Here is a 26,817-nt window from a genome sequence, read left to right as displayed (position 1 = left end):
ACTGGCAGGGTGGCTATCCTTGCCAGGTTTCTTTGCCCCAAGCCAGGGAGAAGATTTCATTGCTGTCTGTCTAGAAAGTGCTTCCAGCAAGTTACTTTTACAAATTATAACATCTCAACAGTCCTCTATCAACAATGGTTAGAAATTGGGGCTTGATTGACATTAGACTTTTGGGGCTTGAGTGACTTTAGGACTTTGAGGAAATTTTTACATGTAGAGATGCTTAAAATTCATGTGGACCTACTTATTTTCTTCCTCTTCTCTCTTTCTTGCATTACCATTACTTATGTAGAAGCAAGAGAGATGAGAAGCAGCACTTCAAGGATTCAGTCCTTTTTGTTGTTGATATGATGTGTAGCAAAATGGTATGGTGAATATAATGTTGGACATGGAGCCAGGAACCCCAAGTTCAGATATCACCACAAAATCCTGCTAGCTCTGTGCTGGGTAAGTCATTTTCCCTCTGCTTGCCCCAGTTTACTTCATCTAATAATAGCACCCACCTCCAAGGACTATTGTGAGGATAAAGCTACATCTTATTTGTAAAGCCCTATCTAAACCTTAAAGTACTATATAAACGACATTCTTATTATCTTTGCTCTAATTGTTGTTACCCTCTCCTTTCTGATTCACACTATTCTCAATTATAAGCCACCAACACCCCCTGAAGTTGCCCTTTTTGGAGTCTTAAAAAAGCCACTTGAGGCAATTTGCATAAATAAACTCAGCTGATCAAAAGGAATATGAAATATGGAAAACCAAAAGGAAAATGAAGAAAAAACCGACTCTTTGAACTGCCAAAGACTCAGTCTTCCATTAATTTAAGCAACATGTACACTGCCCAGTTACAGATGAAAAGTTAAAGGAGTTGAATTCAACCTGAATTATCCTGGAGTAAAAAACAGACTCATTTCAGCAACCCAATAAAGAGGTATTCCTCTAGTCACCTGAAAAATTCCCTTTACATGTATATACGTGTATGGGGTGGGATGGGGAAGGAAGGAGTGATATATGTATAAAACAACAGAAAGCTTAAATAGCCCTCAGGCTCCATGAGTTCTGTAGGTATGAAAGAGCTTCCAGTATAATTGTTCCATGGACCATTTTTCTAACTGGTCCCTCGAGAGGAGGGAATTACTATCATCCTCGGAAAGCTAACAGAACACAGTGGAGAAGAGGACAATGATAAGAAGGACAATGACAGAACGCCTGCCTTAAGGCTTATTCCAATGATAGGGCCAGTTTAGCAATTAAGGGAAACAGTAAAGCCTACTTTGGAGAATTGTGGGTTCAGTTCTAGATCCCCATAATAAAGCAAATATCACATTTAAGCATATCACATCTATTTTTTCATTTCCCAATGTATATAAAGATATATTTAAACTATATCATAGTCTATTAAGTATGTAATAGTATTACATATAAAAACACAAGGTATAGGTCTTAATTTTAAAAATTCTTCATTCCTAAAAAATGCTAACCATAATTTGAACTTTTAAAGAGTTGTAATCTTTTTATTGATAGAAGGTTTTGCCTCATTGTTGATGATTGTTGCTGCTAACTTATTAGGGTGGTGGTTGCTGAGAGTTGAAATAGATGTGGCAATTTCTTAAAATAAGACAATGAAATTTGCCATATTGATTGATTCTTCCTTTCACTTGAACACTTAGAGGCCATTGTCGGGTTATTAATTGGCCCAATTTCAATATTGTTATGTCTTAAGGAATAGGGAAGCAGGAGGAGAGGAAGAGAGGCAAGTAATGGCTGGTCCAGTGGAGCAGTCAGAACACACGCAATGTTTATTGATTAAGTTCCCCATCTTATGTGGGTGATGTTCATGATACCCCAGAATAATTATAATAGTAACATCAAAGATCAGTGATCATGCTCACCATAACTGACAATAATAATGAAAAAGTTTGAAATACTGTGTGAAATTCCAAAATGTGACACAGAGACACAATGTGAGCCCTTACTATTGGAAAAATGGTGCCAATAGGCTTGCTGGTTACAATGTTGTTAAAACTCTTCATTTTGTCAAAAAAAATCAATATCTGCAAAACACATTAAAGTGAAGGGCAATAAAATGAGGTATGATTATAACTATAAAAGTTACTGTAAAAGAGAAAAATGTGTGACATTTATCATTTGGGCTGTGACCTTTGACATAAACCATAAGAGTTTTGCTGGGAAGACTCAATAATAATCTCTTTGGCTTACATACATTCAAGGTTTCCTGTGTCAGCATTAGAATTTTGTTCATTTTGTCTCTACCCAGATTTTACTGAGACCATCATTATTTTACATCATGCCTCTTTAAGGATCCTTAGTTCCCCTGAAATCACTATAGGACAGCAAGACACTGGATATAAGACATATTTTATTTCACTTGACAAAGAATATGACACAGACTCATGCAAGAACTCTTGACAGGAAAACAAAATTCTCATTCTAGATGGCATTAAGCTATTCTGCTGGTGGGTCCCATTTCTCCTCTGGATCTACAAGGTCACATAACTGCAGTGCCAATGAAAGGAGAGTCCAGGGCAATGGCTGAACACATTGCAATATATGATTAAAATGGAATACTATCATACTATAAAAAATGACAGAAAAGATGATCACAAAAAAAGAAACCTGGAAAGACTTATATGAAGTGATGCAAAGTGAAATGAGCAGAAACAGAAGAATTTTTTATAGAGCAACTGCAATAAAATACCATGAGAAACTGTGAATGATTGATGTATTATCAGCAATGCAAGGATCCAGGACAGCGCCAAGGGACTCATGACAAAAAAGGCTGTCTGTTGCTTTAAAAAGAACTAATGAAGTCTGAATAAAAATTACAGCATGCCATTCTTTACTTTATTTCCTTCCTGAATTTTTTATCTAGTGTGATATGTCTCTTCTTTCACATGATAAAAATGTAAATGTGTATTGTATAATAACACACATACTATCTATATCATACTACCTGCCATCATCTGGAAGGGGAAAGGATGGGAACGAGAAAGATAATATAGATTGCAAAATATCAGAAAAAGGTTACTGAAAATTTTCCTGGCATACAATCCGGAAAAAAACAAACAGACAAACAAAAAAAAAACAGGAAAAAATAAAGGAGAGGTCCAACTTGTTTTTTAATGTAAATACTTGTCTTTTCTTTTTTTTTTTTTGGATTGTGCAGATGGTGTGGCCTGTGGACCTGTTTCCAGACCTGAATGATATTATTTTCTCTATCTCCTCTCTTATTTCTTTAAAGCTTCCCTTATTTCTTCATTGCTATCTATCATTCATGCTAGCATTGGCCTATGGATATGTAGTTCCTTATACAATATGTATGAAGGAAAAAGCTATCTTTCTTTGGTTCTCTCACATTCCCTGTCTTTTTCTCCTCTTTGTCTCACTTTGTGTCCCTCTCTGTCTCTGGCTCTTTCACTCTTTTTCTTCTCCCTTTTCCCCCCTCACCACTCTCTCCATGTATACCCTGTAGTTGTGGGTATCTGGGCACAAGAAGCTTCATGATATCCTGGGTAAAGTGCTAACTTGGAGTCAGGAGGACCTTGGTTTGAATCCTGCCTCAAATTTGATTGATTTATTATCTGACCCTGATTATGTCTCAAATTCAATGATCCTCATTTTATACCTTTATAAAACAGAAATATTGGTATCAATAGTTGCTTCTATGATCAGAATGAAGCTTGAATTAAAATGTCTTACAAATATATTATTTATTTCATTAGATATTTCCCAATTATATTTAAAAACCCGACAATAATTTTTATACATTTGAGTTCTGTATTGATTTAGAATCTTGAATGATATTAATTTTGACCTTTACAGTTCCAAATTCTTTCCTTCTTGTCCCTCCCTACTTCTAAATATGTCAGTGCTTTCCATATCTTTAAAAGCTATTTAAATATTATTATTATTATTATTGCTTTTATTGTTGCTGCTACTGCTATTTTTATTTTTATCTCCTGGCAGGTTCCAGTTTCTTTAAAAGGCAAAGCCCAAGGACAAGCTCAAAGGTGAGATTGCTGTAATTAATATAATGTCAACTTGGTGTCCTTCTTTGCCATTGTAGGAAAAAAGGCCAATGAGGATAAGGAGAATGTATATCATGTCCATAGAATTCACACACTGTCAAGGAAATAGGAGAGAATGGGAGTCTTTTAAGTGCATGCTAGGACAGGCCAGATGCCTTTAAATAAATAGACTTTTGTAAGACACAATCTGAAACTTTTTTGTTATATGATATCATTCAAAGTATATATTTGTGATATCATTGCCAGAAGTTTGATTAACAGGTGAAGTATTTCTGTGACTTCTTCATGCAGAATATGGACTAAAATAAGGTTATCAAAGCTAATAAATATAATTCAGAATAATTCAGAATAGTATAACAGAAAGTGTTACGTAATGTCTGAAGAAGAAAGGGTTTGAGTAGGGGAATGAGCAAAAGGTTCCTAGAAGAGGAAAGAGGAGCCAAATTTCAAGTATAGTGAGTATCCTGAACAAAGGCACAGAGATGGAAATGGAAATGGAAAAAATTAGTCTAATTTGTCTAGAACCTGGCATAAAATGGATGGAATTCTAGAATTGAATAAAACTGGAAAAACAGAGTAACATCTTATTGTGTCATGGTTGGATCACAGCTGCGTTCTTTCTGATAATGAGAGGATTGTTGTTTTTTTTTTTTGGTCTCATCATACTTACAGCTTTTCAAGGAAGTGGGGAATATTAAGTCTATGTGGAGGAGGAAATCAAATCAAATGATCGCCAAGATACTGAACTTTAAATTTCCAAGAGTACCTTCAAAACCTATGAAAAATGCACATTTTGTGAAGATGTACTTAGATTGTTTTTAAGTCAAATACAGTACAAATGGAAGTTGAAGAAGCATAATTTTAGTAAAAAAGTGTTCGAAAAAGAATGCCTGTCTTTCATGCTGCCTAATCAGCATTTTGGAAGCATCTCTGGATATAGAATGGTCAGGCACAATCTCCTGAACTATTGGTCTTCAATTATCATTATCTTTGATTTGTTATATAAGTGTGTGCAATATTTCAGTATCCATACTTAGGTAATCTGGGAGCTTGTTTGAATAGAATTTGTCTTTAAGTGGGCTTCTTCAAATACTATTCCCCAGCCTTCTTTTTTTTTTTATTTCAGGCAGCCTGACGCTATCAATAACGTAGAAATAGTTTTTGGAGAGGCAGAACTTTTTGAATAAATTAGTGTTGAATGGCATTCCTTTTTCTAACACGTTGAGAAATAAATAGTGGATGCTTTTATGGAATTTTCTGATAGGCCAAAATTTTATAAGCATTACTACAAGAGAATATATGTGTGTGTTAGTTTATCCCTCAAAGAGTATTTAGGAATTGAACTTGTAATTTAATTGTTATAGGGAAATCTCAGGTGATGAAACTCCCTCTACCAGTGAAGCTAGAATCTTCTCTAAAGCTTAAAATTTTAGAGACTTGTTTTAGATCCCTGAGAAGTAAGATTACTTTTCCCAGTTTATACAGCCACCATATGTCAGAGGTTAGTTAAATTTAATTCTGGTTGGACTCTGAATATTTATATATGTGATTGCCAGGGATTTAACTTCTAAATCCCAAAATGAATTATTAAAATAAATGGAATTTATAGTAATTTATTTACAATAGAGGGAAGATATTAAGGAAGAGAGAAAAGGGGAGAGAGATATAGATCTCTGGCTTCTTCTGATATCAGTTAGACTTTCTAAGCCTCAGTCAGGGGAAAAAAAATCTCAAGATGATGGGCCTTTTTCAGAGATTTAGAACTCAGAGAAAGGCAGGGTCACTAAGTCAGTCTTTCACTCACCAACAATGACCATCTAAAATGGAAAAGCAGTCTGAGGTCTCCTGCACAAGATCCTCCACGGGTCCAGTTCCTCCAGTCCAACTCCGAGTCAGAGAATCTTCCATCCAACTCGAATCTTAAATCAAATATGTACCGAATATCTCTCTTCTTCTGGCCTCTGGTCCTCTTTTAAAGATCTTTTGCTCTTGTGTCACCTCCCCTAAATTTCACATCTACCAGTCAGATCAGATGCTCCTCTCCAGGACTGCCCATCTTTAGTTCACAACTTCTTTGGTTAGATTCTATCTTTTGTGTTACTTAACACATTTTTGGGTTAGTTCACCTTTTTTAGTTACTTAACACTTTTTTTGTAGTTAAAATGGGTAGATCTACTTAAAATACTGAGTTATCACATTAAAATCTAAAAGTAGATTGTGGATTACAAATCAATCTTCCCAATAATGGAAGAGCTAAGTACCTTCATTGTTACAATCAGGGGATTACAATTTAATCTTTATATTAAAGGAAGAGCTAAGTATCTTCATTGTCATAATCAGGTGATAGCTAAATCCAATCTTCACAGGTTTTACTTGGATCTAAATTTTCCTGATGCCAAGACTAGCTCTTTTCTGTTTTTAAGGTAATTTGCTTTTTTATTTCATGGGGAAAATCATTCCTTGCATGGAGTGTATCTGAGGGGTTAAGTTTTTTTAGTCTAAAGAGAGGAAAATGAGGGAAATGGAGTCCCTGCCTATATCTAATCCCTTTCTCCTCCCTCCTCAAGTTTGGGGAAAAAACTCAGGCCTTGGCAGCCTGAGCCCCCAGAGAGAAAGTCAGACTGACTCACCCTGGGGTTGGCCCCTTGGCCACAGTTCAGACTCAGGGCAATAGGAGCTGAAGTAAAGTCAGATAGAGATTTAAAATGTCTTTCTCAGGTTTCCTCTTCAATAGTCTTTTCTTTTGGGAAATGTTGGGGGGAAAGATTTCCAGTCACAGACAGGAAAAAGTGAGTAACCCTCAGGAGAAAGTCGTTTTCAACCTTCTCTCTTTGTCTTCTCCCCACTGAGAGCCCAACTCCTCTACCAGCCAGAGTCTTCTCCTCCTCCAGATTCCAAACTCCTGGGCCCCTCCCCTACAAGGTGATCAATTCCACACACTCTTCAGCCTGGCACTTTTCTTATGTGCCAGCCTCTGTCACAGGAGTCATCTACTGTTAGCTCTGGAAATGACTGATGTGCGATGCCTAGAAACCGAGGTGTCATCTCCCATCCTGATTTTCTTTTATTTTTTAAAGATATTTTATTTTCCCAGTTATATGTAATAATAATTTTCAGAATGAACATTTCCCAAAATTATAAGGTTCAAATTGTCTCCCACCTTCCCTTCCTTCCCCCCTCTTAGAAATGGTAAGTAATTTCATCTGCATTATACATTATACAAGTACTAAAACTGTCTTATCATGAAAAATGCTTCTGTATTGGTCATTGTAATGACAACATACTCATATAAAACCATAAGCCCCACATAAAAACATAAATAATCTAAAATGTAAAAAAGTATGCTTTCATCTGTATACCAATTCCAACATTTCTTTCACTGGAGGTGGATAGCATTATTGATCATAACTCATTCAGAATTGTCCTGGATTATTGTATTGCTGAAACTAGCTAAGTCTTTCATAGTTGATTATCATACACTATTGCTGTTCCTCTGTACAATGTTCTCCTGGTTCTGCTTTTTTCACTCTTCCATCAGTTCATGTTCCAGCCTTTTCTGAAATCATCCTGCCCATTGTTGGCCTATAATACAGTAGTATTCCATCACTATTATATATCACAATTTTTTTCAGTCATTCCCCAACTGATGGACATCTCCTTGATTAACAATTCTTTGCCACCATAAAATGAAGTGCTATAAATATTTTTGTATCTTCCCCTCTTTTATATCTTTGAGATATAGACATAGTAGTAGTAGTACAGGATCAAAGAATATGCACGGTTTTAGAGCCCTTTAGGCATAATTCCAAATTGCTCACAAAAATTACACTGCCTGATCTGGGGATGCAGCTTTTGGAAAACCAGGGTATCAGATAAAGTATAGAAGAAGGTCATCGGTAGATGATATTGGCGACAACCTACACTATTATGTGGGGCAGGGAAAAAGTATATCTAAGAAGGTTTAATCAGTATTCTCTGTTTTCTTTTATCTGAGACAAAATCTAAACTACTCTAGTTATTGTAATATTGTATTATACTCTATGATTTCTGGGTTTGGTATATATGTGTATATGTTCTTTAAGTGAACATAGCAAGTGAAATAAAATCTAATGGCAAAAATTAACAAAAGGAGAAATAGGTATTTTATAAATGTATGATATGACTTTTAGACATGACAATAGGACTGAACTTTTAATTATGTTGTTTATGGCTGAGGCATTATTCGAAGGGTTGGCACTTTGAATTTTTACCTTATAGTGGGAGCATAATATTTTCCTAGATTTCAAAGTTTCTAACTTTTTTAGAGGGAAAAAGGAACTTCTCTGATAAAATTTTAAGAGTGCTTTCTCAATCAATTTCAACTTAATATAGAACTGTAGTTTATACTCTGCTAGATTTAATTTTCTTAATCAATGCCATTGACACTGGTTCAGGGTAAAACACATCTCTTTGCTCTTGGGATGAACAGCAACAAAAATTTAAATAAACCTTTGCTTAATTTTTTCCCGATTTGTTAGAGAACCAAGTTGGGCTAATTATCATAATATTGGATTCAGATACCTTACAATTCCATTCCTTTGGAAAAACTGATGAACCTTTCTCTCCTTCCTACTCTGATTGGATTTCTATAAGCTGATATCAAGGATAAAGAGACAACAATCAACCATATCACCATGTGCCAACAAAAATGGTCTCAGGAAAGGAGAGTCTACACCATGTAGCTGTTAACTTATGACATTCTTCTTGTGCTTCCAGAATGGGATAAATTTGCTGGTGTGTGTTAAGCCATTAGCAAATATGATGCTTTGTTTAATCCTCATAACAAACTGGTACACTTTGCTCTGGGGTGTAGGGAAAATGGAAAAGGAAATAAAACCTGAATTCTGTGGTCACTACCAAGCTATGGGACCTTGAAGAAATTGTAACTTTTTGAATATCAGTTTTTCACATAAATAGTTAGTCTCTAATATCAAATAATAATAGATTTAAATCTAGGAGGGATTGAGAGGGCATTTTTGTCAAATGGCCTCATTTTACATATGAGGAAACTGAAGCTCAACGAAGTCATATTATTTGCTTAAAGTCCTGCAGATAATGGAAGACAGCAAAATACTATGTATAGAGATAAGATCTCAGAAGCAGAAAGACTCACCAGAATTGAAATAATTGGTGTAATGGTAAATGTTTAACAATTGGTGCTCTGTACAACACACCTTTAAGGATCATCTGCATTATTAACATTTTTTCTATCACCTTCCACAAAATAATAAATAAATCTCAAATTTGTACCATTATTCAACTTCTGAGGTGTAAATGCTCACAGTAAAAATTGTACAACTGACTAACTAAGGCTGATTGTGGCTATGTGATCCTGGGTCAGTCACTTAACTGTTCAATGTTTTAGGCAATTCTTAAAATTCTGAAGTTGAAAAGAAAGAGCTTGCCTCATTGTTAAGAGGTATTTCCTCATCAAGAGTTTTCTAAATCAATAAAATCACAAATTTAGTTCCTATTACATGCGAGCTAAAACTGGTCAGAATTAGGATTTAAACCCACATCTTCTGGATTCCTAAACCAGTACTCTTATATGTTAAAATTGTGTCTTGTTCTGGTCCCTGAACACCCTCCCTTTTAGTCAATATAGCAGATAACTTTTCCATTAGCATAAAACAGTAATAATAGGAAACAAGATTGCAAAGGGGAATCTGGAAATCAAGCAAAACCATCCCCGATATCAGAAGCACATAATTTACAGTGTGTATCAGGTCTTTACCAAAACTCACATCCTAGTAATATGTGCTGAAATAATTGAAGCTAAGTGCCACTGTCAGGGTTCCGGTCCTGTGATATGTAAATTTCAGACCTCCATAGTTCCAGATGAACAGAGCAGTAAAATAATATTAACAACCCTGAGAGAACAATTTTAAAGTTTTACCAATATCTTTATGAAGGTTTGGAAATGTTGATGACCTAACTCCAAGTGACACAGATAAGAGTTAGTGTTTTTCTCTAAAATTCTATAAAGATGAAACCTCAAATTCTTGCCCCCAGAATACTCTTTTATCTTCAGAGGGTTCATGATATCTAGTACTCCCAACTCTAATCCATGGCTAGAGAAGTGCTATTTTTTTTACTTCCCCTCCCAATATGCCTTCCTTTACTATCTCATTGTCCCATCCTGCTATCTGGTTCTGTACCCCTTTCAGCATTTTGTCTTTGTATCCACCGTCGTTATCAAAGTGTGATTGCCTTTCTTTTTCCTGCTGCCAATTATGATCTTTCCCAAAAAGTACTCAAAAATTTGGGTGTTCTTTCTCCCATTTCATTATTTATCAATTTATCTATCTAATAGATCATCCTATATATAATTTTGCTTTAAAATACTATGATTCAATGCTTATTTTCTTAAGCTGGTCTTTAAAGTAGTTCTGACCTGATCATTTTAAACTTTTTCCCCTTGCAACAAATACTCTGTAGAGTCAAGTGCTCCTTCTCATGAATGCCACAGTTTATTAGAAATAGTTGTCAGTGAACTTGGAAAAAACCTATATTTAACATCTTGGAATTGGATGTTTTCTTGATATAAATAGCAAGTTTGTTATCTGACTAGATTACAATAGATTTACTATCAAGCAAATTAAATCACCGGGGACAGATGTGTTTTTAGTATTGCCTGGGACAATCAATCTGTAAATAGAAAATTTGGGGTAACTACCCGGCTGTCTTACATAATTTATTGTTATGTCACACAAAGTACAACTTCCAGCTAGCTCTGTGTCTAGAGGACAGAGGTACCTAAAATGCCACAGTCAGAGAGAAGGAAAGGTATTCTACACTAGGTAGGACTTTTTATTTTGGAATACATACCTTGATTTCTTGTCCATGAACATGTTTTTATCCCCTTAGTAGAATTTAAGCTATTTGAGGACAGGAATTGTTTCACTTTTGTATTTGTATTTCCAGTACTTTAGCATGATCCATGTATGACATATATTATTGACTTGTTGATTGCTTTATGAAACAAAAAGGGAATTGTATGTTATCCTTAGCATATAATGAGATTAAGAGATTGAAGGCAAAATGGTAGCAACAAATATTTAGAATGTTTTCAGATAGAGAGAAAAGAGAAAGTGAGGAAAACAATTTCACATTTAGGGGGTCACTAAGTGCCTAGTGAGTTGGCAAAATTTTATATAGAAAGGAAGAGGCAAAAGAAGGAAAAATATATAACCAAAGCCACAGCTGAGAAAGATTATTAAGCTAGGCTACAGGAACTCACTGGAAAGAAAAGAGAATGATAGCAAGAGGATGCCATGGAGACATGTGTAATTGTAAAGATGGGGGAGAGATCCAGATTATTGTTATCCTTAATCAAAGGATATGGGTGAACTATGTTTCCTTTTTAAAGGTACTTTCTTCATACTCTTAATCGTTCATGGTTCAGGGATGAGGAGATATAGATGATGATTGTCTTCTTCATTAGAGAAACCAAAATGTCATAGCCAAAATGCAGCTTCCCTCAATTACTCTGATATTCAAGTATTCACACTGATCTATTATTTCCTTTGCTTTTGCCATTGCCTCCTGTGAATGAGATAGCAATCTATCTATGCCCATATGCCCTTTGAGATTCTTGTCTATGTACTCTTATAAGTTCTCAAAAGCATGTCTATCTAATATGTTGAGTTTCCTCTTCAGTTTCTCTTGACATCATGGAGACAACAGACAGTATAATGCATGGACTTTCAATCCAAAGCCTTTCCTTTTTTACCTACCCACATTTTTACTCTGATTTTTCTTTGATATCTTCACTCTGCTTCATAATCCCTTCCTTGTTATGCATCACAACCTGTTTGTGCTCATAGTGTACTTCTCTGTTTCCATTTCAATTCTTTGGAGATTATAGTATTAGTCAATAAAGCATTTATTAAATGGCTACCATCATGCTAGGTATTATGCTAAATTCTAGGGATACAAAGGCAAAAGCTTGCCTTGAAGCTCATAGACTAATGGAAAGACAACAGTCAAACAACTGTATATAAGCAAACTACCAACATAGGCAATAATAAATATATGGAAGGCACTAGAATTAAGAGGAATTGCAAAAGGCCTACAATAGAAATGAAGCTTTTAGTAAAGACGTAAGAAGTAAGGGAAAACTTGAAAGAAGTAAGGGAAAAACAGGAGGTAGAGGTGGTGTAAAGCATTCCAGGCATAGGGGAAAGCCAGAGGAAATTTTTGGAATTGAGAAATAGAGAATTTTATGTATTGAGCTCCAAGGAGACAAATGTCACTGGATCAGAGTACTTTGGGAAAGAGATAAAAAATGTAATAAGACTAGAAATGTAATGGAGAATTGATTATGTAAGGCCTTGAACTAAAGAGAAGATTTTTATTTGTTCTTAGATGTTATAAGGAGTCATTAGAATTTGTTGAGTATGGATGCAACACGGTCAGACCTGTATTTTAAGAGAATCACTTTGGAGGCTGAATGTAGAAATCATTAGAGAATTATCACAAGCATGGGAAGAAAAAGGCCAAGTTTAAGAAATAGTACAAATGAAAAGACCTTAGGAGTAGATTAGATATAGAGGTGGTATGAGATAAGCAGGTATTGTGAGTAGATTATGAACCTGGGCGACTGACAGTATCATGAGTAATAAGGAAGTTTGGAAGAGGGATGATTTAGGCTGGGGAAAAGGAAATGGATTTCGTTCTGGATATACTGAATTTAAAATGTCTATTTGAAATTCAGTTCAAGATATCTGAAAAGGTAGTTGTATATGTGAGAGTGACACAGAGTTTTGGGTCAGATAGGTTGATCTGAGAACCATAGCATAGAGGTGATATTGAAATTCACGGAATTTAATGAGATCATCAAGTGAAGTAGTATAAAAGGAGAAGGGAAGAGGTTCTAGCTCAGAACCCTGGGGGAAACCTACAGTTAGTGGGCCTGGATGAGGATCCACTAAAAGAAACAAAGAAACACATTTGAAGTAAGGTGAAACACACAGATTCAAGGTAAAAGTCTAGAGCAGATTTTATTATGCATTAAGAGCATACTAGTGAGGGGTCTCAACCTCCCCCTTTTAGAACTAGATAAACCAAACCAAAAATATATATAAGAAAGAAGGGAAGTGAACAAAATGGTATAAAAATTAGAGTTAATAGATATATGAAGAAATTGAACAAGGATACAAAGGAATATATCTTTTTCTCAGCAGTATGTGATACATATAAAAAGATCAACCATATACTGAGGCATAGAGACATTGGAAACAAATGCAGAAAAGCAGAAATAATAAATGTAACTTTTTCAGATCATAATGTAATAAAAATTTAATCAAAAAGGATCCATGGAAAGGCAAATTTAAAATTAATTGTAACCTAAATAGTATAATTTTTCATAACTGGTGGGTCAAAAAACAAATCATAGAAACAACTATGGACTTCATTACAGAGAATGACAATGAGGAGACAACATATCAAAATCTATGGGATGCAGCCAAAGCAGGACTCAGGGGAAAACTTATATCTCTGAGTGCCTATGTCAAGAAAAAAAAAAAAAAGAAAGAGAGGGATTAATTCAATGAGTTGGGCTTGTAACTTAAAAAAACCAGAATCCCGACCTAAAAATTAAATTGGAAATTCTAAAAATTATAGGAGAAATTAATCAAATTGAAAGTAAAAGAGCTATTAAGTTAATAAGACAAGGAGCTGGTACTTGGAAAAAACAAATAAAATGGATAAAGGACTGGTTAATATAATATTTTAAAAAGATAAAAGAATCAAATTAATTAAATCAGAGATGAAAATGGTGATCTTACCTCTAATGAAGAGGAAACTAAAGTAATTTTTAAGAATAATTTTTCCTAATTATATGACAATAAATATGGCAATCTAGGTGAAATGGGTGAATATTTACAAAAATGTAACTTGCCTATTTAACAAAAGAGGAAATAGAATACTTAAATAATACTATCTCAGAAAAAGCAATTGAACAAGCCATCAAGGAACACCCTAAGAAAAAATCCCCAAGGTCAGTTGAATTCACAAGTGAATTCTATCAAACATTTAAAGAATAACTAATCCAAATTCTATAAAAATTATTTGACAAAAAAAGCAAAGAAGGGGTCTTACCAAATTCTTTTTGTGACACAAATATGGTACTGATTCCAAATCCAGGCAGACCAAAATCAGAGAAAGAAAACTACAGACCAACCTCCTTAATGAACATAGATGCAAAAATCTTGAATAAAATAGTAATGGAGAAACTGCAGCAAATTATTACAAGTATTATTCACTATGACCAGGTGGGATTTATATCAGGAATGTAAGAATGATTTAATATTAGAAAATATTAGGAAAACTATCCACATAATTTACCATATCAACAACCACAACTAATAGAAATCACATGATTATCTCAATAGATGCAGAAAACGCCTTTGATAAACCACACCACCATTTCTATTGAAAAAACTAGAAAGTACAGGAATAGAAGGGCCTTTCTTCAAAATAATAAGCAATATTCATTTAAAACCATCCGCAAGTATTATCTACAATGGGGATAAGTTAGAAACATTCCCAATAAGATCAGGAGTGAAGCAAAGATGCCTGTTATCACCACTACTATTTAATATTATACTAGAAATTATAAGGGATAGAAATGTAAGGGGTTAATATAAAAGGTTAAACTAGATTATTTAGGAGTAGGGTCACCAGGAATTTAATCAAATTCCAAGGAGATTTATTTTAACAATTTATTTATAAAATATAAAAAGAGTGAAAGTAAAAAATCAGAGAGAGAGGATAGGGAAAAGATATCTAAGCTACACACTAAGTATTTTGCTCAGACCCCTGGCTCAACCCAGGCAGGGCTAATTAGCCCTTAGCCTGAGGGCCCTCAGCCTTGAGTGAGGACCTGGGGATGCAGGAAGCCTCTCTTAATAGGGTAGGTCTTTCCTGAGGCTAGTCCCTTCATAAAATACAGGAAAGAAGTCAGCCCTTTTTACTCACCCCATGTGGTAGTTTTAAGGAAAGTACAAGCAGTCAGAGATCCTTAGCCAGAGCTCCTCCAAAAGAGGAAAGATGAAAAAAGCTCTTCACAGGAAGTTCTTGGCATTTTAAAAGACCATTTCTCTTCATCACTTCCTGGGACTTCCTTCCATTTTATGTGTACCAATTATAGCTCAAGCTTTGCTTAGGACTGCCTAGGGGTCAGTCAGTCAATTCTGACTTGTCACTCACTATTGCACAGGTGGGTCACAGACCTCCCCCCACTCAGGTATACGTGGGGTGTATATGCTTCTGATGATTAAATTTAAAAATGAGCAGAGGAGAGTTAATTAAATCTTCACAATATGCTAGTGGTAGGTGGCAATTAGAGAAGAAAGAAATTGAAGGGATTAATGTAGGTAATGAGGAAACTAAACTATCACTCTCTGCAGATATGATGGTATACTTAGAGAACTCAAGAAAATCAACTAAAAGGCTAGTGGAATAATTAACAACTTTAACAAAGTTTCAGGGTGCAAAATAAGCCCTCACAAATCATCAGCATTTCTATTTATTTCCAACAAAATTCAGCAACAGGAGTTAGAAAGAGAAACTCCATTTACAATCACTCTAGACAATATAAAATATTTAGGAATCTATCTGCCAAGACAAACACAGGAATTACATGAACACAACTACAAAACACTTCACACAATTAGAACTAGATCTTAACAATTGGAAAAACATTAATTATTCACGAGGAGGGCAAACTAATATAATAAAAATGACAATCCTCTCCAAATTATTCTTATTCAGTGCCATACCTATCAAACTACCAAAAACTTTTTTATAGAATTAAAAATTATAACAAAGTTCATCTGGAAGAACAAAAGATCATGAATATCAAGGGAAATAATGAAATAAAAGTGAAGTATGAGGGTCTAGCAGGACCAGATTTTAAACTGTACTATAAAGTAGTGGTTATCAAAACATTATGGTACTGGCTAAGAGATGGAAGGGTGAATAAATGGAATAGACTAGTGTCAAATGTCTTCAATAAGCTAGTGTTCTATAAATTAAAAGATCCCAGCTTTTGGGACAAGAAATCACTATTTGAAAGAAAATGCTGGGAAAATTAGAAAACAGTATGGGAAAAATTAGGTTTAGATCAACATCTTATACCCTATGCCAAGATAAACTCAAAATGGGTAAATGACTTAAATATAAAGAGTGAAATAATAAATAAATTAGGTGAACATAGAATAGCTCAGATCTGTGGGAAAGGAAGGAATTTAAGACCAAGCAAGAGATAGAAAACATTAGAAATTGTAAAATGAACGACTTTGATTATATCAAATTTAAAAAGTTTGTATAAACAAAACTGATTTAATCATAATTAGAAAGGAAGCAAAAAACTGGGAAAAATTTTCATAACAAAACTCTGACAAAGGTTTAATTTCCCAAATATATAAAGAACTAAGTGTAAGGGGGAAAGGGGGTTAATTATAAAAAGATTGGGCTGGATTATTTAAAATTAGGGTCACCAGGAATTTAGTTAATTCCAAAGAGATTTATTTAACAATTTATTTACAAAATATAAAAAGAGTGAAGTAAGGGATCAGTGAGAGGATTGGATAATATTAAGCATTGGATAAAACTAAGCATTAAGTATTTTGCTCCAACTCCTGGCTCAAAAACAGGCAGGGGAGTTTAGTCCTTTAATGGAGAGGCCTTGGCCCTTGTAGTGGAGGACCTGGAGTTGCACGGGGCCTCTTTCAAGAGTATAGGTCTCCCCAGAGGCTAGTCTCCTCAGAAATCCAAGAAAGGAGTCAACCTTTTTACACTCATCACATGTTCTCCAGGACTGCCCATTCTTTAGTTCTCATCTTCTTTGTTTAGATTATATCTTTTGAGTTACTTAACACTTCTTTGTTAAGTTCACCTTTTGTTAGTTACTTAATTTTTTATGATTAATTTATCCTGTATAGTGTAAAAATTAAATTAGTATCTAGTAATAAAATATTATATTTTATGAGGTTTATTAAGGATTATTAGAAATCAAGGAATAAAGAAGATATAAAATAATAACCATGTGCCCATGGCTGATTAGCCCATTCAAAATCCCTGCGTTTAGCTTACTTGCTACACTTGCTACATCATTTGCAATGGCAGAAAGAGTGTGGGAGGCATTACTGCCAGTTAAATACTAATTGTGACCTCGCCCAAGTGGAGACTCAGGTGAGATTATAGGGAATTCTGGGAAATACCAAGGACTTCTGGGGATTGAAGTCTAGGGTTTAAATCTCCATTTTTACAATAGTTACTTAACACCTTTTTGTAATAAGATCTAAAAATAGACAGCTTAAATTTCTAGCTTCACTATAAAGTTCCATCAGGAGACTGCAATTTTATCTTCACCATAAAATAAGATCTATGTAGGGTGGAGTAATCTAAATTTCACAGTAGCTTCTGAATATCTGCATCATCTTCATCAAACCAATTGTGATCTTTGCCAGTATTCTGGTCAGAAGAATAAATGTGGTATTATACACCAAATCTGTGAAAGCTGCCCACTCTTTTTCTGCTCTGTTATTGCCAACCATGTGCTTCCTCTCCAATTCAAGAGCAAAGTATTCCTGAACTGAGAGACACTCTAATCAGGTGTAATAAAATCTTATGATAATCAATTTGGTTTGGGGCCATAACTTTTGTTGAATGTGAATATTTATCTTGGCAAGGATGTCTATGATTGGTCCAGCACTCTGTGCCATACATCACTTTCATCACTAGCACATCCTGTTTGCCTCTTTTCCTGACAATGGCATGATTTATTAAATGCCAATATTTGCTTTGAGGGTTCATTTGTGAAGTTTTGTTGCATTTAGGAATTCTGGCTCAGATAAACATTAATGACATTTGCCTTACAAAAAAGAATAATATCTCTTTTGAACTCCATATCTGTCTCCACCCAATGTCCTATTTAGCATCCCCAATTCTTAGTGCAATGCCTGGCACACAGTATTTAATAAATTCTTGCTAATTGACTTAAATTGAACACATACAAATCAAACTTTCTTTCTTCACAAATCTGAGCTTCCTTCCAAATTCATTATTTCTGGTTGTGGCATATTTTCTCCTTTTTCCAACATGAGGCTTATCTTTGATGATTCCTTATCACATTTAGGGAGGAAACATAGGACAATAGAAATAATATCAAGATTTTCAATGTTCTTTTGTGATCAGACAATTTCTCAGCAAAAATTTATTTAAAACCTACTATGTTTAGAAAGCTGTGTTGGGTACTAGAGGAAATGTGTTCATATTTCATTTTAGTTTTTCTATGTTTTTCTTTTGATTGTCACCATAAAATCAATGATGAGCATAGATTTAAACTAGATGAAACTTTAGTAGTAATTTGGCCCAATTCTCTTATATTAAACATATTGATCTATTTTTTAACTTGCTAACACTCCAAGGGGAAAAAGTCACTTTTATGAGAGACAGGGCCACAAAGATCCTATCAGAGTTTGAGTTGCAGGACAAAAGCTATTCCCAAATGATGGTTATTCAGTCTTCTTACAGCATGTAGGCATGCGATATATGAATGAATATATCAGTTCACTTAGATTGCCCATACAAGGAAAATACTAAACAGTAAAGACTTCATACTTGACAGGAATTTTCTAGGGAAGATGGATGATAGAGCAGTTTACAGAGGACTGTAATAGAGAGATACTCTAGGGTTTCTATTGTGATAGAGATACTTCTGAGGGTGTGTATTGATCAATACTGGATGACTAATGGATCAAAGGTTTTACCAACCCTCCTCCCTCAATGCCTCCCATTTTCTCCCCTCTTCTGAAGCCTTTAGCTTCCCCTCCCCTTCTCCAGTTTACTCAGGGTGCACTATGAGATTTCAGGAAATACTCTTTCTCTAGATTTCTCAAGTAAGGGGCTTATTTAGGGAAGTCAAGGCAAGGGTAGAGGATGAGGTAAGAGGGATAGGTTTCCCTAGTCTATACAAGGAGCCTTGGCTTTGAGGATATTGGGGAAATGGCAGTTCTGTCACAACTGTGACACAGAGTCTGTCAGGGAGGTATTAGGACAATTGGTTTTCTTCTTTCTTCTTCTCTTAACCAGCCAGGTAAATATCAGTCAGTCACCAAAAGCTTCAGGGTCTTCACCATCAGCCACAAACAGCTAAAACTTAGTTCACCAGTTTCTGCCCCAGCTCCAGAAGCCAAAAAGGTCTCTCATTCTAGGTCAGAAGTAAATTCAGCCTAGTTCAGTTGCTGGCTTGGCTCCAACTGTCTTTCCTGGGTAACATTCCAAATAGAATGTTACCTTTTGATTGACAGCTCTTCTGTCCTCAGCTTTGTCTTGCATGCTTACCTTGCAAATTCTCTCTTATACAGGACAGCAAAAGTTCCAGGCCATCTTGATATTGTGGAGATCAAGATGGTGCCTTGGAGCCTTGAAGCTTTCTTCCATGACTCAAGAAAGGCGTAACATTATTCATTTGTGCATCATATATATACATAACTATTGGAATGACTTCTTAGTAATGCTACCACCAGTGAATGCACCTTCCTGTGTATCAAACCATTCCTCAAACTTACCCAGGTACCTTGCCATCTGCACAACTATTGCCCCAACTTTTCCACATTTGGGACAGAGACTTTGACCTCCAGATACTATATATTGCTTCTCTGGCAGGGTTAACCCATTCCATTCTGGTACTCCTTCATGGAATTGATTTGCCTTAAATAAGTCTGTAATTAGAAGATTTGGGTTTGAATTATGGCTCTGCTATTTAGTAAAGGCTGTGTGACTTTGGGCAATTGACTTAAAGATGGGGAAATAGAAGCTCAGTGAGGTGAAGCTATTTACCAGAGATAACTTAGGCAAGAAGTAGCAGAATCAGAATTTCAACCCGGCTTCTCTGACTATAAATAAGGCACCATTTCCTTATGTGTGTCTGTGATTAGGAAAACAAAATATTTAGCCCTCTGTCCATTATTTAGAGCTATAGATGTAAATATCCTAATATACTTTAAGCATGTTTTTTCACGACTATTATAGCTTCTAAAGTTTTATAAGAGAAAAGATCAGCCATCACTAATATTAACAGCTGAATGAATAAGCTTCAGGCCACACTTGAAATGGCGTTGAAGACACAGTACAAGAAAGTTCTGTCTTACAAAATATTGCATATTTTCATAGTTCTTGGATGACATTAGGCCAAAGTAGATTTCTTCTTGGTAAAATATGGTGCTTTTTATAGTACTAGATTTCTTGGTATGTTTTCAAAACCTTACTATTTCAAATGAAAGTTGTTGGCATATGGTATCTTTGTGTGCAGGTCAGAGAGAAAGATAGATGCTTGAGGCCTAATGGGAAGTAAGTTTGTTCTAAGAACAATACAGATGTTCAACAATGGTGGATAGTTCCTGGAAGAATTCCTTGAACCCAGTAGATAGTGATTATATATTTGTTTTATTGAATTATCTGATCTTACCCAATATGAAAAAGATATTCGCTTCCCAGTTGTTGCAATAAGATTATTTTGTCTAAGAGAATTTTACCAATGCATTTCTAATATATTTGTAACAGTACCTTAGGAGTTAAAGGCTCTTGCTGTCCATGTAAAGAATTTAAGCACTACAGAGTTGTGAAGATTATTTTCTGTGGAGCAGAAGTCTATTGAGGTAGAGTCATTGGGAAGCTGTCTCCTTTTCAGTCAAAGATAAATCCCTCTGTCCCTCCCTTCCCATCCTCCCCCTCTTCCTTACTTTGTCCGTGGTTCCTTAGTTCATTCGTTCGTTCTTCTTTTCTGCTTTCCTGCCTTCCTTCATCTAGAAACAGGACTACCTCAATTCAAACCCTATTTGCAAGACCTCTTGGCTGTGCAACATTGAGTAAGTCACTAAACCTATGTTGGCCTCAATTTCTTCAACTAAAAATTTAAATAATAATAGTGCCTACCTCCCAAAGTTGTTTTGAGGATCAAATGAGATAAGATACACAAAATGATTAGCACAATGCTAGGTACATGGTAGGCTCTTAATAATTTTTTACTCCTTCTTTCTTCCTTCCCTCTTCTTTCCACCTTTATTAAATAATCATTTATCGTGTATATAGCATTGTGAAAGTCACTAAGAAAAAGGTGTTTGAGGTAAAACTTGATCCCTTTTCTGATGGAGTTTATTCTCATTTGTTTGTGTGTAGGGGAGGTGGGACTAGGAGAAATAAACACAGATAAATGAGAGGTGATTTTTTTTGTGATAAAGTTATGAACAAAAATGTTATATTAGGTCACCCATGGAATTCAGGTAAGGGTTTTTTACCCCATGACTATGAACTTTTAAAATAATATAATGTCACAACTATTTCAATACCTTTGGTTTCTTCTGTGATTCTATATATTTTATTTATTCATTTAAAAACTTTGTAAGAAGAGATCCATAGGATTCAGAAGACAATTATTATTATCATTATTATTATTATATTATTATTATCTGGATTCTGCTCCCAGCTCTGCTATTAACTTGCTGGGGAACTTCAGACAGGTCTATATTATTTGCTTCTTTGTTATTAATTATTAAAACAATTATGTCTACCTCTTTTATCAACAATGTTTTCCAGATTTTCATGTGCAAAAACACTCAGAACACTTCAATGCATAAAAAACCAAAGATATTAAATGAGCTAATGATATTACATATACATATTATACATATACATATACATAAATATACATATACATATGCCTTAGCTTTGAGTTAACTGTTAGGATTATTAATAATTGTCTGTATAATTTATTTTTGTTGAGGAAAATTGAAAAAAAATTTAATACTCAGGACTGACTAAAGGTAAATGAGATTATAATTTCTATTACTACCAGATCTAGCATTCTATCAGAGCAGCAACTAACAATATGACATTTTGGGCAAATTCCAGTGTAATTGGGGTGAGATATAGGACTTAAGGACACAAAGTCCTAGGTATAGAGATAGACCCCAGGAAACACTTACTACCCTGGTGGAAGGCAGACAGAGAGATGATACACCTCCAGAATATTGCAAGAGAGGATGCTACCAGAGGTCAAAGCAACTGAGACTGGCTAGGAAAATCACCTGGTGTGTGGTCTCTGGATGAGAAAGCCACCATCTGTAAGCTTTCTATTTTAACTAATTCTTCTTGAAAACTAAGTGCTAAGCTCAGTTGATTCTGCTTGCTGAAGGTGTATAAGTGTGGTTAGCACTCTAAATGTTGCCACTCTGGGGAAAAGCCCCATTACTTCATCTTGGTTATGGCTCTCCATTGTAGGATTTTATGAGTTCTTTAAATATACATTTCCTGTGCTTTGGAGATGACGTAAAGATTCATAAACAAATGGTAATGATAAATAGCAAATGTATTCAGTTAGAGGGAGGTATCCACTGGGTGCCACAGGGAGTGGTATTAAGCCTGGTTTTATTCAACATCTTTATTAATCATCTAGAAGATGAGGTAAACAACACATTAATTAAATCTGCAGATGGTGCTAAATTGGGAGAAGTTTTCAACACCACTGAGGACAAAGCAACAATACAAAAGGAGATCAAGCTAGAAATAGACAGAGAAAAAGAAGAGAAGGCTTAACTGTTACTGTATTAAACATGCTTAGAGCAGAAAGGAGAATGTCAACACGATAGAAAAATCTTGGCAATGGTGAGGAAAGATGAAGTAGATCATATCATTTTTGGAAACATAAAGCACTCTTAATTTGTATTCTGTTTGGAAATATTCAATAAATCGATTAATTACTAAGCACTTACTGTATACTGGGCACTGTACTTAGTGTAGGGGATATAGGGACCAAAATGAAATTATCCCTGCCCTCAAGGAGTTTGTACTCTATTGGATGAGACAACCTGTGCATACATAAATCCCAAATAAATGAAAGGTGATTGGGATTGGGTTTGGAACATTGGGAAAGGTCTCATGTAGGGGGAAAACTAAACTGAGCTTTAGAGAAAAGTAGAGATTCTAACAGGAGAAGGTAAGGAGGAAGAATATTCCAGATGTAGGTGACAGTGTTTGTCAAGGAATAGTGACAAGAGATGGAATGTTATGTGTGTGGACCAGCAAGAAGACCAGTGTGGCTTGACTGTGGCATACATGAAAAGGAGTAATGTATATAAGTTTTGGTGGCTTCCATGGTAGGGTCCCATAAATCAGATTGGTCAAATATGCTACCAAGGTCGCATTGTGAAGGCAACATTCCAAAGTGCAGCTTCAACTAGGTTAAAATGCAATTGGGAAATATTTAAGAAATAAATAAAATACAATAGAACATAAATAATTACATGTGGTACTTCTAAGTCAATTTGTAGCCAGCAAGGATCCTTATGTATGATTAAGTATCCCTTGTTTTTATTTAAATTTGTCATCACTGATGTAAATGACTAACCTCATAGGATCAAGGGATTTTAAAAGGTTTATTTAGTTAATAAGGATATAGTTTTCAGATATAAACACAAGGCAAAGAAACATGTAAATATTCGTAGGCAGAGACTACCAAGTAAAGACAATACAAGATGAAGATTTCTTTAGTCAGTTTAGTTCTGTGGAATATTCAATAGATAATGCTGGCTTTCCTATACTGTCAAATTTTAAAATTTGAGATTAAATACAATGCTAAAAGTTGCTTTTTTGGAGAAACCATTTCCTTTGTTATGGATATAACCTGGAGAATATATAATTTGTCTTTCAACTTTTTGTGGGAAATGTTTGACAAACTGATTTTTTAGACAAGAGAAATCCATGCAGCTTTGGTCACTGAGAGAACTGGGGAATTTTAAATAAATGAGAATCTTGAGGTTGTGGTTTCACGTGGTCTTTGTGATGTCCCTAGAGAATAAAGATCATTGTAATATGTATAAAGTTAATACAGGAAAATGATTAGCATCCAGAACATGGCAACCAGAAAGGTAAAAAATGGTCAAAGGTCTTATCGTAAGGTTAGTTATAGTTAGGAACCTGAGAATTTTGAACCTAAAAAGAATAAACTTAATGAAATATCTAATACCTGTCTTGAAAAACTTGAAAGGCTGCCATGTATATAATGATAATAATAATAGTTAACATTTGCATGGAACTTTAAGGCTGGTGAAACACTTTACAAATATCTCATTTGATCTTCACAATAACCCTGAGGTGTAGATGCTCTTGTTCCAATTTTACAGATAAGGAAACTAAGATAGGCAGAAGTTAAGTAACTTGTCAATGGTCACACATCTGATAACTTTTGAGATCATATTTGAATTCAGGTCTTTTTGAGTCCAGGTTCCATGCCCTACCCATTGTATTATCTAGCTTCTTGGAGTAGTACTCTACTTATTCTTTCTGATTATTTTCTGTTTGACTTTCATTTGTATATAAGGAAAAAATCCTAGTGTTTGAGGAACAAGAGGAGATTATGAGTGGCCAAGAAAGAGCATGCATAGCATAACATTGGTAAATGTGGTCAAGGAAAATGGCATTTCTGTAGACTTGATTTCTTGAAATGGTTTTTAAAGTTCCCAAGAGATAAGTGGCTTTTATTCTTTGCCCCACCTTGGGGAATAAAATCACATCCCACAGCATCTAAAGCCTAATGAATGTTGTCAGGAGCTAAGGAGACCTCTGTGTAAGGAAAGAATTTTGACTTCCTAAGGGATTTACCCAGTGCATGTCAGAAACCTTCAACCAAGAACATAAACATCTTTTGCAAACTAACCAGTAAAATCACAAAAATCACTCCTTTGTGGTGGATACTGGTAAATCCAAAAGCACTGGGCTTTCTTGTTTATTGGAGGTTAACTGAAAGCAAGATTGTGGAACTTAGTCAAACAAGCCTTTAAAAATGAAAACTGGGTCCTTTACAGCAACCTTGAAATTGTTTCGAGTTGGAGTTGACTCAGGTCACTGCCCTGGTCGTTTTGTACAATATTGGAACAAAATAAGGTATGTATGGGGATTTAACAATTAACAGAAGGCAATTTGCTTATCAACAAGAAGAGAAGAATATTCAATAATGCTATACATACATACATATGCATTCTGGACACCTGAGATAGACTCAAGTCAGTGAGGTTTCTTTACCTCCCTTGCTTATCCTGGACTATGGGCAAGCATCTGAGAGTTCTTGGAACTCTTTGAAGCTATTTTGTTATTAAGCAACAAGGAAGTGATGTGTCAAGATCCCAAGCCTTTATTCCTCTAAGTAAATAAAATCTTGAGGTTGTTTCAGTTCCTTTTAAGGAAAAAATAAACAAACTATAATAAGTTGAATGGGGGCAGGAGTTAAGATATCCCCTCCACATTATTCCACCACAAGGTGGAAAGTGCCTTTGATTACACTGAAAAGGGACATCTTTTATTGACTGATACAGAGAATTGGGACTGTATATTAGCATTCCACAAATAGAGTGTTCTATAACCCCTATGAATGTCACACACTTTGCATAATTTTCCACCCCATCATTCATGTGTCATATCTTAACTTTTGCCCTCATGGAATTTGGTTTAGTTTTTCCTTAAAAGAATTTTAAAAAGCCCTCAAGACTTGATTGGCCAGAGGCCTAAAGGCCTAGGTTCTTGACACTTTCAGTTTGCTTAAACACAAAATAACCACAAAGAGATCCAAGCACTTTTCCACCAATTTAAAGACTGGAATTCAATGAAGAACTTAAGTCTTCCTCTAACATCTCCAAGTCCAACCTAATATTTCTTAGTTAAATGGAACATTAGGTTTAATTTGTCTGTTGAAGTTAATGCCATTCTTCCTATAATCCAGATTTGTAATCATGGTGTCCTCAACTTTTCAACTTTTTTTGCTCTCAGCCCCTATTTTCAATCATTTGCCAAATCTCCAGCATTCTATCTTATATACATCTCTTGTATCTGTCTCCTTTCTACTCACACCATAACAACTCTACTTCAGGTTCTCATCATTTATCATTTAGAATATCTGGGTCTTCGTGCATTCAGTACCTCCACTTCCATTTAGGCTTCACATAGCTGTCAAATCATCGTTTCTAAAGCACAAGTTTGCTCCACTTCTCTAGGAGGATCAATAGATCTCTACTGATTCTAGGACAGAATATAAGTTCCTCTCTGTGGCACTTAAATCCCTCCACACTATTTTTCTAGATAATTACACATTTCTTCTACTGAAACACTTTGTGCTCCAGTCAGACTAGCCTATTTTGGTTTCCTGTATATGACATTCCAGCTTCTACTTCTGTGATTTTGGATAGCCTCTTCCTCCCTCACCCCCTCACCTCCCACCCTTGCCCCTAAATTCTGTCCCTCTACCTCTTCATCTTCAAATTCTTTTCAAGTCTAAGTGTGACTGTTACCACTTTGAAGAGGGCTTTCTCAGGCCCTCCATTTGTTAAGGGCCCTATCTCCAAATCACTGTGTACTTATTTTGTTTGAATACTGTATTTACTTATCTGTAAACATGTTTAATATCTTTGTAAGATTCATTACCTTGGGTGTACAGGCCTCACTTTTGAATTTGTAAATTTAGTTCATATAGCAGAAGTTTAAAAATAATTATTGATTGATTTGCTGATTTTAATCTGGACTTTGAATATTTTCCTTCCTTTATTTTCCTGGCACACAGGGGACATTCCCCTGAGGACAAGGGGGAGAATCAGATCGTTTCTTTATGCATTAGTCTTCCCTATTCCCTGACCTGTGTATGCTAGGTTAGTCTACATTTAATATGATGGGAATA

The 26,817-nt window shown here is 35.1% G+C and overlaps 1 long non-coding RNA gene across 2 annotated transcripts in view; it reads left to right on the top strand.

The window, feature by feature from the left end:
• The first annotated feature begins 298 nt into the window (after positions 1 to 298).
• LOC130456292 (uncharacterized) overlaps positions 299 to 26,817 on the top strand; it is a 167,192-nt gene continuing 140,673 nt past the window's right edge. For both annotated transcript variants that reach the window (XR_008914919.1, XR_008914918.1), the window contains exons 1-2: positions 299 to 447; positions 3,988 to 4,031. This is a non-coding gene — a long non-coding RNA (uncharacterized LOC130456292). The remainder of the gene's footprint in view (positions 448 to 3,987; positions 4,032 to 26,817) is intronic.

This window comes from Monodelphis domestica, chromosome 1 (genome assembly GCF_027887165.1).
Source record: "Monodelphis domestica isolate mMonDom1 chromosome 1, mMonDom1.pri, whole genome shotgun sequence".
Lineage (NCBI taxonomy): Eukaryota > Metazoa > Chordata > Mammalia > Didelphimorphia > Didelphidae > Monodelphis > Monodelphis domestica.
This window is presented reverse-complemented; position numbering and strand designations above follow the sequence as displayed.